Here is a 12,940-nt window from a genome sequence, read left to right on the forward strand (position 1 = left end):
AATGATTTCCACTTACCTTTATTATTGGTCAGAGAGAAAAGAACCTAAGCAAGCAATATATGTTGCAGCTGCAACCGTTTCCAGTTCTAAGTCCATTTATCGTCATTTCGAATAGCTGCTGCTGTAGCAAATAAAACCAAACAAACCTTCATATTCCATTTTGACGGTTCACTTGCAATGGTCAGTATATTAAAAGAAGAAACTAGAGTAGCTCCTCTCGACTTAGCCTTACTAATCTAGTTATTTATGATAAAAATGGAGCATTACGAATTATACAATCATTTCGGACGCAAGTACAACCAGTAGCACTTTTCACGTCGGTTAATGAGATGTGTCACGACAATGAGAAAGTGCACTACTTGTTGTGGAGCAATAGTGTTCGATGATTGTGATATAATGAAGTTCTCACGCATAATATATATATAGCCATCAGCAACTTCGAAGATCAATTTTTTTAATCACCATTTTGTATTTATGAAATAATAATATTAATTTCTATCGTAGGTGATCCTTAAGAACACACATTCACTCCTTCTTCAATCACAGGCAGAGCTAAAAGTATAGACGTATGGCAAAAGCAATTCCTCTGCTGAAGCGCAATTTAGAATCCTCTCTCCATCTCAACTTTATCTTGGTAGTCAGCTTTACCTTCCCTCTGAACACTGTCGCCGCAAACTCAAAACTCGCAGGAGAACTGAGCTTAAAAGGGTATTATGTTCTATTTGCTCCTCTGTAATGCTTTTATCTCTCCACCGCCAAACTTCTGCGCCTATGAAATGCAAAAGGGTCAGGTTTTATGTCACGAGGTTTTGGAAAATTATATTTCCTTTAAGTTACAGTAAGTTTTCTTTAGCATAGCTACTAAACACTTTTTACCATTTTTGCATAAATCGAAATTTATCAACTTCGCTCCTAGGTCTCAAGAGATTGCCCAAGTGGATTCCATTTCTTGCATGAAAGATAAAAGACAAGTTCTCCGACAACCCAAATAGAGAAAGAGAGAGAGAGAGGGAAAGAAAAGGAGGAAGGTTGTGGTTGTGGGGGGCGGTGGCGTTGGCGATGTTGGGATCTAGAAGGAGGGATCGAAGACCTAACCTTTATTCAAATTGAAATATCGTTCAAATGTCTTTTCTAATTCTTTAATGGTTTAATGATATTGACAGAACAATGAGACAGACCGACAGCCAGACAGGCGATTATAAAAGAGTTGACCTTTACTGAAATAACAGATGAACATCACAAAATAATATTTGATATGAGAGAGAGAGAGAGAGAGGAGAGAGAGAGAGAGAGAGAGAGAGAGAGAGGGAAGAGAATGTGGTTATATCTGTAAACAAATCTATTAACATCTACACTACTTCGACAGAGATCTCTTTAGATATTTCCTGCCAACTCATTTACGTAGCCCTGGAACGATTTGCTTTCACTAAAACTTACACCTGTTCACATTGAATCAGTTATGCCAAAATCATTTAAACTTACAAGAAGGATACAGTTCATCAGTAACATGTTGTGCTCAACTATGTTAACTTGATTTTGATTAAATCACTAAACCAGAAACGTTAAGCTCTTATTGCATTATCAATTCGAGTTTATTCATTTTATAAGTACTGGAAAGCAGTTTTCTGCTATGAGAAATTTAGAGGATTGTTAAATCAACATCTATAGTAATAAAAGGAGGGTATGATGGGGCCAGCGTTGGAGGGAGCATATTCTGGTAAGGAAAAGGTGGGGGGCTGGGGTGGGGGGTGGGGGCGGGGGCGGGGGCGGGGGGAAGCGTTTGCTCTGAAGGATTCATGTTCCTTGAAATATAATCAACAGTTAAGAAGCGTTTCCAGTTTTTGTCGCAAACTCTTGATGAACTCTGACGCGAGGAAAATGGGAGAGAGAGATAAGAGCGCTCAAACAAATCCCAAACTCCCAAAACTGCTGAAGACTCAGTGAGCAACTCCTCTTGAATTGCTGAATGGAGGTCGAACTCAAATTGCTTTTGCAATGATTTCCACTGTGTATCTCAGAATGAAATAGCAGTCAAGAAAGTACTTTATTTTGCTACTTAATATACACTGCCTTACATACTCTTCCATTTATACCAGGAAGTGATTGGCACAGCACCCCAAGCGGGCAATGTAATTCCCTTGGCATCCGCTCTTCTCAGTAAAATACCAAATGAAATAGCTTAGCTTACGTGCACACGCTCTAAAGAAATAGCACTGGGACTAATCTCATATAGATTAAAGGAGTTAGTTTAGCCCTTACGGTTTATTGCGATCACATTTCACTTTTCTATATAACATTCATAATTCAACGCTTCATTAATTGTTATTCACCTAAATATATCTTATTCATTAACAGTCAAAATGGTAAAACTTTTTATCAATTGCATCCTTCCGACACTGCCAACTAAATTCAGTCTGACAAACACTTTTTGTCATACCTTGGTCGAACTGAACACGTTAAGTTTAAGTTGATATTTTAACTTTACCTTTTCAAAATAGACCTGTTAATACTGGTCTACGTGCTCCTGAGATAATCCCATGAGACAAGAAAAACTTCGAGTACCAACTCAAGCCAGGTAAAAGTTTAGTGTGGTTCAAAAAAGAACCATTTTACAGGAGCACAGGATTCGTGATGTACTTATAAAGGTTCCTTAGCCATCTTCTTATTTCGTTTACTTTACATTTTTTCTTTATTTTCATCCGGTTATTAAAAAGATACTGCCATTACTTTTCGAAAATTCTCCTCTTGAAAGTTTAAGGTATATCAGTCTCTAAAGCCTGATTCATAATAATAAGACATTACTATCAGGGGAAAAAGTCATACTTTTAGGAAATTTTATTTATACATGATATATATATGATTATGTATGATATATATATATATATATATATATATAATATATATATATATATATATATATTAATATGTATATGATATACATATATATAGATATATATATATATTCTATAATATATTATATATATATAATATATGTATAATATTATATATATTAATTATATTAGTATCTAATATGAATGTATTATAGTATTAAAATATATATAATATATATAATATATATATATATTATATATATAGATATATATATATATATAATATTATATATAATATATATATATTATTATATATATTTGTATGTATTTAATATTTTTTAAATTATATAAATAAATTATTTATATATACTATATATATATTAATTATATTATAATATATAATATATATGTGTGTGTGTGTGTGTGTGTTTGTGTATGTGTGTGTGTGTGGTGTGTGTGTGCGTGTGTGTGTGTGTGTTGTCGTGAACAGATTGGAATGTGCAGCAGCACAGTCACAAGTGTTATGGAAAAGCATCAAGATATCAGCGAATACTTTGGGTAGATGAACGAGACAAAGCATACGTAAGCATAACATTATCAGGTCTCATCGGCAAGGGCGTAGGTGCGCAACTTACCCTGAATGGTTTAAGTCATGTATTCGTGACATTAGAAAAATGCGATTGTGTGTGTCTGTTTGTGTGCCAAGGAGGGCGTGTTCATAGACTCTTCTAGAACAATTTAGTCCGTTTGTGTGTGTGAACATGCCGCGGGAGGAAAAGCGGCTATTCTTAAAAAAATAGGTCACACGAAGTGGAACGAGGTCTGGAAGGAAAGGGCAGAAGATCCGTCAAAAAGGTAAAAGACTTTGTTAAGCAGCTGAACATTTGCAGGTACCTTAAGAGAAGCCGAAGTGCAGTGAAAAAACATTTTTACATTACATTTTCATTTATGTATAACCATTTTTCATATTATTTCTGATAATTGTGGTTTCTTTTTACAGATGGATTCGAATGTCCTTGCATAAAATGAATTCTCTTACTGACACATCACTTTTTGGTTTGGGAGGAAATAGAAATAGTAATTGAATTGATGTGTCTATTATGAAGAGGTAGTGTGTGATCATTATGGGGAGAGATTGCATTTTATGTTTTTGGGATATCCAACTTATTTTCTTTGTTTTTCGTGTTAGTTCTCTTGGGGGAAGTAAAGACTCTATTTTTGTATCTCAGAGTTTGGTTTTAGCTCAGATCTAATCACTTGATTTAGCTGCAGAGCATCAATTCGGGGTGGACGCCAAAATAGGTTACTTTACCAATTAGTGATTTCTTTCCTTTTTTATTAAACAGGGTCAATTAGACCCATGTAACAGGTGGTGGCAGTCGGAAAAGACAATCAGCTGGAGAAACTGGGGGGTTGCATAGCAGTTATGAAATCATATAGATGTTAGGAAAGAGTTTATAGTTAGTCATTGGCACTCGGTCATTGAGATGTGGTTTGAGCTGGAGTCAGTAGATTTGTTCACCAAAAACTCAGCCTTCTAAGGCAGTGGCGTTTCAAAGAGTGAGTTGATATGACATGTGTTATAAATGCTGTGTAGTTACCGTAATTTCCCAGGGGTTTAGAGGTTAGGTGATTGATTGCGCGTACAAGAGGGTCGTCGCAAGTTTATGGAAATCTGAAGTAGCATCTGAGATCGGAGGGCAAGATCAGCAATAATATCCAATTAGGAATGGGACAGAAGGTGCGCCTCTCTCTCTCTCTCTCTCTCTCGTTTATTAATGACACAGATTTCGATTAGCTGATAACCTTGCCCATAAAGTGAAAGGGTGGTTTTTTCATCCTGTAGAGTGCGGGAAACATTTACTTAGAAAACATGTATGCGTTGGCGATTGGTAATATATATATATATATATATATATATATATATATATATATATATATATATATGTATATATATATATATATATGTATATATTATATATATATTATATATATATATATATATATATATATATATATATATATATATATATAATATATATATATATATATATATATATATATATATATATATATATATATATATATTATTTTGGTTATTGGTGATTTGTGAAACTTGGGAAATATTGTTGTTATTGAGCTCTGGTCAAATCCTGAATACTAAATGTTTCTCCAAGAGAGACAAAATAGATGAAGCAGTCAATAAGGATCACTTTGTTGCATAAAGTCACTAATGTTACAGCAAGGGTTCGCCCTTTTAGGGGTATTGTTGATGGAGGTCTTTCTCATCCAGTGGAGATTTTTATAGAGAGAGTTAGTGATTTTTTTTTGTAGACGCGAAGGGCATTAAAAGTGATTCACAGGTCTTCACTGAGAGAAAAGTCTTGTTGGATTTCAATAAAGGGGACAATTTTGGTCAGTTTCGACATTGAGCCCCTGTTAACCAATGTTCATATTAACCAAACATTGTCCTTTTTTAACGGTTTAATAGACCTTTATTTAAGGAACTTTTAGAATTGGCCGTGCTGGACACGGTCTTCATTTTTAATGATTCTTGTTTCAGACAGGTGGAGGGGATGGCAATGGGAAGCCCTTTAGGGCCTACCTTTGCCAATATTTTCATGAACTCCCTGGAGGAGACAGTATTTGACAGTTGTCACCTTATTTTACAAAAATGTGAACTGAAAGCCTCCGTTCTCCCTAAATCATCTCTACTCCCATTGGCTGCCTAGAATTAATCTCCCCAGGTGTCCTGATTAAGGGAGGAGCACATCAATCCCAAGATTTTAGAAGGGTGAAAGCACACCAGCTTGTTCTTAGAATTTCCACAGCAGTCTGAGAAGCCAGACTCCTCTCACCTGCGGAACACCACTTCCCCCTTTTACCCCCCTGCTCCTCTGGGGATTCCATACGTGTTCTTTTACCATCCATAGTGCACAAGATCGAAGAGCAGATGAGAAGACAAGACCAAAGATTTCCAGCTACTGATTGTAAAAGACATATGGGAACCCTTGGATACGACGCTTGCGTTTAAATAACCTGCGTTGAGCAAACCATATCTCTGGGTCATTTCCCAGCCATGCATTTCTGGTGGATCTGCAATCAACCACCTTCCATAAATTTCTTGGCCAACACGTAATCTAAAAATAAATAAAGTTAATTTAATCAAAAGACCAGAGTTTCATGTAAATATGTCCTTTCAGTAATATTGACCTTCAGCCGCAGACTTTTTGTTTGTGGTAACTCTTGTCCCTCCAGTCAAGGCCATTTCAGGAGTGGTAGGAAGTCAAATCAATACATTTTTCAAGCAGTTTATAACAATATATATTATATATATATATATATATATATATATATATATATATATATATATAATATATATATATATATATATATATATATATATATATGCATGTATATATATATATATATATATATATATATATATATATATATATATATATATATATATATATATGTCTGTGTGTGTGTGGTATCTATCAAGCCTCTGCTTGCTTTACTGCTGAGAAGAGAAAATAATCTCAACAACTTTCAGTATGTTCCGTTATCTACGATTATCTTAAAAATTTTACTTACATAAACTTTTCTCGTTCATAAGTTCTGAGTGACTTCTTCATAACAGGTCCTGCACAAACATGATCTATAGTAACTTACGATAAAAAAGTAAGACGGTGTGGACTTCCACTGTAAGTCCAATTGCCAAAAGAAGAAACGAAGCTAAGAACACCTTACTGCAGACCGTAGAGAATTGCAATTTTGTTATGCTAAACTTATAAATGACTTTTACATGCTCTTCCATTGGAGGTCTAATAAAGAAATATAGATTCCTTCACAAACGGTGAATTATTTCCAAACAAATTAAAAACCATATGCTACAGGTGGCAGGAAAAAAATGACTGAAAACTCTTTCCAAATAATGGTAACTTTTGGAGATTCACTATTTCCGACGTATATACTAATCTTTGATTATATCAATAAGAAGAGGTAGGAATCATGATAACTTTACTTCCACTAAATAATTGTCTGCCGTTTAAATATAAATTGTTCGAATATTTTGGAAAAGAAAATTCCATTCGACAGAAAATATTTTGTCATTTTTGGTAATCTTCGTAAGTGAAGGGACAGGCACCAGTCGAAAATATTCATATCTTAATGCATTTCCTGCTTTCAGCAATCCACATCTCTTTGCTTCTTCATTTTACAAAACGTCCATCACCACAAGTCGCAGTTTTCTGATGGATGACGAGCGTCGTTTCAACAGAAGTTATATTTCTCATGTTCCCTACCATTCTGAAGCACTGCTGAATATATATATATATATATATATATATATATATATATATATATATATATATATATATATATATATATTGTATATATATATATGTATAGATTACATACTTGCCTACTTATTCATTGGGTTTGAGCTATAATCACATTATGCTTCCGCATTTACAGTTAAACACCAACTTTTCCTTAGCGGAATTGAACATGTACGTTTTTCTGTTCTTACGCAGTTAATTATAATATCATAAAAACGACATATGCTAATAACAATGCAAGAAAATTACAGCGCGTTATAAAAGTCATCTTTTAGTACCACCGAAAAACTCAACTCTTGTCTAAAACACAGTATCAGAATTATGAAATATAATCACCAGGAATATTCCATTTCTCTATTTATGAAGATAACATTTTCTACCTAATTTCCATTAAGAGATTTTTTCCTAATTTCCATTAAGAGAGTTTTTCCCTAATTTGCGTAAAGAGAATATATGAAATTATTTTTTTTCTTTATGGTATGTTAAGTGATATTAGTAGATATGAGTAAATTACATATTAAACAGAAATCAATAAAAATCGTTTTTGCTTTCGGGAATCGAAAATTAAGTATTTCTTTTCATTGCGATATTTGTTATAATAAATGCAAAGAAAAATTTTTAAAAAGACATTGTGATCAGCTTCAAACGAACTAAATAATGACATAATCAAACTATGGTTTTTTGCATGCCTCGAGTAATATATTTAAATGGCGGTATCCTTCGCTTTTGAAAAATTAAAGAAAATAGGGTAATATGACAAGTGTTATATAGATGATTAAATTTTGGTGAAGACCGAAACAATGTGCATATTCCTTTTCTTGTTTACTCACTTTACTGAGTTTTTGCCCGTAAAAGCAAGTCAAATAATTTCGTCGTTTCATTCACAAAATCTGCCACACTTTAACAGGTTATTTACTCATTAAGAAAGAACGAAATTGATTGATGGGTTATATTTTCTTACTTTTCCCAGTTCTTCAAGTTCTATGAATTAAGTTAGGTACCTTTACACCATCAGCTATTATGTAAAGGTTCAACAATTCTATTCTAACTGATACCACACAAGACAGTGTCAAGACTACAAAAATGATCTTGAATTGAAGCTTGTCTAAAGAAAGCCGAAACTATTATAAGTCATAAAGTGTCGCATTTATCTGCATTTTCTCAGAAAGAAAAAAAAAACACAAAGGTTTGAAAAAATATATCAGTAAAACATGTTGATGGAATTCATAAGGGTAGAATGAAAGGCAAGATGGATGTCGGTAAAAAGAAAATATTATGTAGACATTCGTGTCCATAAGCTAACTCTCTCTCTCTCTCTCTCTCTCTCTCTCTCTCTCTCTCTCTCTCTCTCTGTGTATGCGTGTGTACAACAGTGGTTCTCAAAATTTTTTTCACCCATGGAGCCCTTTTCCTCTTAATTTTTTGGGTAGACCCCCATAGCCACTCCACGGAAAAAAAATACTTATTTCATTTTCACTAATAAAAAAGTAAAATATTGGCATCAAATACTAAAGTAATATTAATTGGCTATGTATGCTCTATTTTGAAGGAAAATTTATTTAGTGCAAAAAAAGTTATTTAACAATTAAATTCTATAGAGCATTTATGTACACCGGTAAATCATTCCTAATAAACCATTTTAAGATAAGTGAGTAATTAAGAAAGTAAAGCAAATTTATTCAATGAGATCCCTGTGGTCGATGCTGTTCAGCGACTCTTTGTATTCGGGTCCATCGATGTCAATGATAGTAGAAGGTCACCCTTTTTCACTATGTTGACTCTATTATGAGCTTAGATAATAAGTGGAAAACACGACTAAATTCTGATTCAACCAGATAAGATGATGGAAAAGCTATAACGTAGAGCTGTGCTTTATCTCACAGGAGGTACTTTTTAGTAGTGTTATTTGTTTTTCATATGTTATGCTTCCCAGCTTTGAATTTTGCGTGCAATATTCCATTAATCTGTAATTCAATGAGTCTCCTGTAAAGAAATGTTTACATCGGCAGCATTAACTTCGAAAGGGATTGCCATTCAGGTTGTTATATCTATTATGAGTAGGTCAACACCTGAGCTTGCAAATTTTCATGCAAATTTTCCAAATATTCACCATACAATGCAAGGTCGTCATCGTGCGAATTGTTGCTCCTGGAGGCCAAGCAAGGAAACTGATAAGTAAAATACATCACATTTAGTTGCGAGCAGTTGTTCCCCAAGCAGGGTGTTAGCCAGAAATAAGACATTAGATTCCCAAATTGCAATAAAACGATGAAGACAATTCTCCTTTGATAACCACCTCACCTCAGTATGCATTACAAGGCGTTCAAACTCTTCTCCGTTTTCACTGCGGAATTCACGAAAGAGGCGATCTCGAAGAGAATTTGATTTAACATGGTTAACCAGTTTTATCACAACACTAATGGCATCACGCAGACGTCCGCCCAATTGCTTTACAACTCAGTAGTGACGGTGTACCAACCAGTGTATGCAAAATTCTTCGGGGACAGCTTTGGTCAAGTGTAATAAAACCTGTGTATCTGCCAGTTATTCATAACTAGGTTTAGGATGAAAAATCCGAAGGAAAAATTGTTTGAATCCAACTATGAACTTTATGGAACTTATGAAAATTGCGTTTAAGGCAAAGCCAGGCATATTCTCTTCACCCATAGGTTTATGAATTCCAAGGGAGATTAGTGGGCCAATTATGGCTACAATAAATGCACCCTTTTTATTCTGAGCCCTTCAACCCACAAGGTAGTATCGAGACGAGAGAGAGAGACAGGTGAGCAGGGTAGATATTCATCATGAAAACAAACATCTAAGGTCGCTGCCTGCTATCTGAGAAAAGATGAGTGATTATCACCTCCGTTTGTTCTTCCCCCTGACCGATGGATGAGCAGCCAGGTCAAAAGGAAACTGAAAAAATACCAGTCATTAAAAAAGACCATTCAACCAGATCTTAGGCTTTAGTGTAGGGAAGGCATTTAGTGGTAACCTTTTCCCTCTGCTTGGTTACCATAAAAATTTAAAGCTACATGAATACTTCCGCTTTTAGTGTTTTAATATGGCGTAGATTACTATAGAAATTCCATTCTCAGTAATAGCAACTGTGCTCAAGTAGAATTGCTGTATGGACAACTAAAATATCACCATTGACCCCCAATTAGTTATTTTTTTTGTATGGACCCTAGGTAATGTAACACTGACCTCGATTGAGAACCACTGGTCTACATGGTATTTGCCACGACAACTTCTAATTAATGAAATTTACTTCACCATTTGGATACTTTCGGTACTATTTTTCCGAAAAAGGATGGCCTACTTTTTTTTTTTATTAAAGAAATGGAATACTTGGTAGTAGATAGGTAGTTGATCTCAGCTTACTCAACCACCCACTTATACGTTGTACCATAAGATTTATTGGTGCTTTTAAACTAAACTAACTGAATATCTATAATTACGTAAAATATGATATCAGTTTTATCATTATATTTCATCTGAAATATACAGCTGATATTTTATATTAGTGTTAACAGATCCCCCTATTCCTCCTTTTTTTTTTTTTTTTTTTTTTTTTTTTTTTTGCTGTATCACTAAATAACGGTCTAGACTTGAAGTCTCTTGTTAAACAATCGTTATAATTTACTTCGTTCACCAAGGATATGATGAAATCGAATACTCAAAATCGAAGTTTTAGTTTAGCAATCAATGATTATTACACACGTGATCCCAGAACCAACAACAACAACAACTCTTTGGTTTATGCCTGAACTATACAATAATTATTAAAGGTAACAAAGATGACAATAAAGTCAGTAGGATTATTTATAATAGTACCTTGTTATGGGTAAAAGAGCTTGAAAAGTATCATTTTTTTACAGGTAAGCTGACAATCAGAGAACAAGTACCTTCGTTGAAAGAATTTACAGAAAGGCTTACAGATCAACTTTCACTGACACCTTAGCAAGCGCAGTAATGTGACTGTTGCAGTCAACACTTATGCATCTCACTGGAGCTGTATAGTATTTACCTCATCTCAAACTCATTCATGCATAAAAAAAACATTTATAAGTCATTGACAAAAGTATTTTTAAGATTCAAAACTACATCTCAGAATCACGGTCACTGGACATTGATTGAACGAAAGACGAAAAGATGTTATTTATAATCTTACCTTTATGCAAACCGATGTGACTGGCTTCACCAGAAAAGTGACGTCGGAGTTCCCGTGGAAATTTGTGTATGGATGGATACCCTTACACTAACGTCATTCACTTATATTTATTGTTTTTATTTTTTAGTTCAGCTTCATCAGTTGATTTTAAATGTAATTGTCAGATTAGGACGTACATTTCTCTTTAATTCACTATTATAATTTTATTTTTATATATTTTTTTCCAGTGTCACTACTTAGGCCACATCCACTAATCAGTGTCTACTTATGCTATCAAATATAACAGCAATTTATATTAAACTAAGAACGGATATAGATCAACACACTAAATCACGATAAACTATATTTTAATCAGATGTCCTACTTAGCCTCCAACATTGCCTGCAAAGAGAAGAAAAAATCTATTGTAGCTCTGAAATTTTCAACAAATGAGTGCAGTAACAGGAATACATGATGCTTAACACTAGGGACATAATATCATGTTTGAATTAACATTCCGACGCATTAAAACGATAATTTGGAGCAAGGGAACTTACTGATGGAGCTTTGAAATAGGCTAGTGAACATTCCCTTTCACATACTGTGATAAGTCATGATCAGGAAAACATACGCATATATTTACATTAGAGCTTAACCATAGTGAATTTGGAACAGATAATCTTATATGTGATAAAGTACATACATCAGTTCATGTACCTGCAAAAACAGAACAGCATATAATTTTATAAAAAAAAAAAAAAAAATCCGACAACTCTTCATCTCGTCTCTGTCGCACGTGTCATTCAAATCGGCCATTAGAGACACTCGTGACATACTATGATTAATTTACAGCAACCGTGCATCTAGTATCCAGCCCCGTCCCTCACGATGCTCCTAATTGGCTACAAGGGTGGAACTCAATAGTCTCTCCCAAACCGTCACAAAGTGATCATCTTCGCTCCAACCTGTCCTGATGTACATGTCTTTCAAAATAATTATAACTCTCATTACACCTCTGTTTTACCAGAAGAAAAGTAGTGTTTCCCAATTTCAACACTAAACATCATTAAGCTAATGATTGTATATGAATTATGTGCTCCAGCAAACTTAATGCTAAAATATGTACGGTGAAATAAACATGGCATTTCCAATGTAAAATGTATTCTTTCATTCTTTACGTGACATTGTAGTGTGTTCATCATATATATATATATATATATATATATATATATATATATATATATTATATATATATATATATATATATAGCATTTCCCTATAATTTGTGGAGGAAGTCATAGTAATTACCTAACTACCCTTGAGTACTTATACATCAAATGGTTTCTTCCGTCTTTGAATTCTAACGTTTCCGCTTCTCCTTTTTATCTAGCATAACTGAAGTTGTAGGTTCGTGTCAGGTATTGGTCGTTCATTCTTCTCGGTGAGAACTGGTTTCTTTTTTGGTTGTATACTTCAAGTTGCGTTAATTTTAATTTTAGTAAATCTTTTTTTTTTACTTTTGCTCTCAATTATATTTTAAGATAATTCCTTGTAAATTTTTAACGAATTGCATGCTATACTTGAAGATTGAGGATGCACACTAAAAATGTGCG

The 12,940-nt window shown here is 33.9% G+C and overlaps 1 long non-coding RNA gene across 1 annotated transcript in view; it reads right to left on the bottom strand.

Moving 5' to 3' along the window:
• Window positions 1-11,337: 11,337 nt before the first annotated feature.
• Window positions 11,338-12,940, bottom strand: part of LOC135215089 (uncharacterized) — a 167,678-nt gene continuing 166,075 nt past the window's right edge. The window contains exon 3 of the long non-coding RNA XR_010314561.1: window positions 11,338-11,729. This is a non-coding gene — a long non-coding RNA (uncharacterized LOC135215089). The remainder of the gene's footprint in view (window positions 11,730-12,940) is intronic.

The sequence above is a fragment of the Macrobrachium nipponense genome, chromosome 5 (genome assembly GCF_015104395.2).
Source record: "Macrobrachium nipponense isolate FS-2020 chromosome 5, ASM1510439v2, whole genome shotgun sequence".
Taxonomy (NCBI): Eukaryota; Metazoa; Arthropoda; class Malacostraca; order Decapoda; family Palaemonidae; genus Macrobrachium; species Macrobrachium nipponense.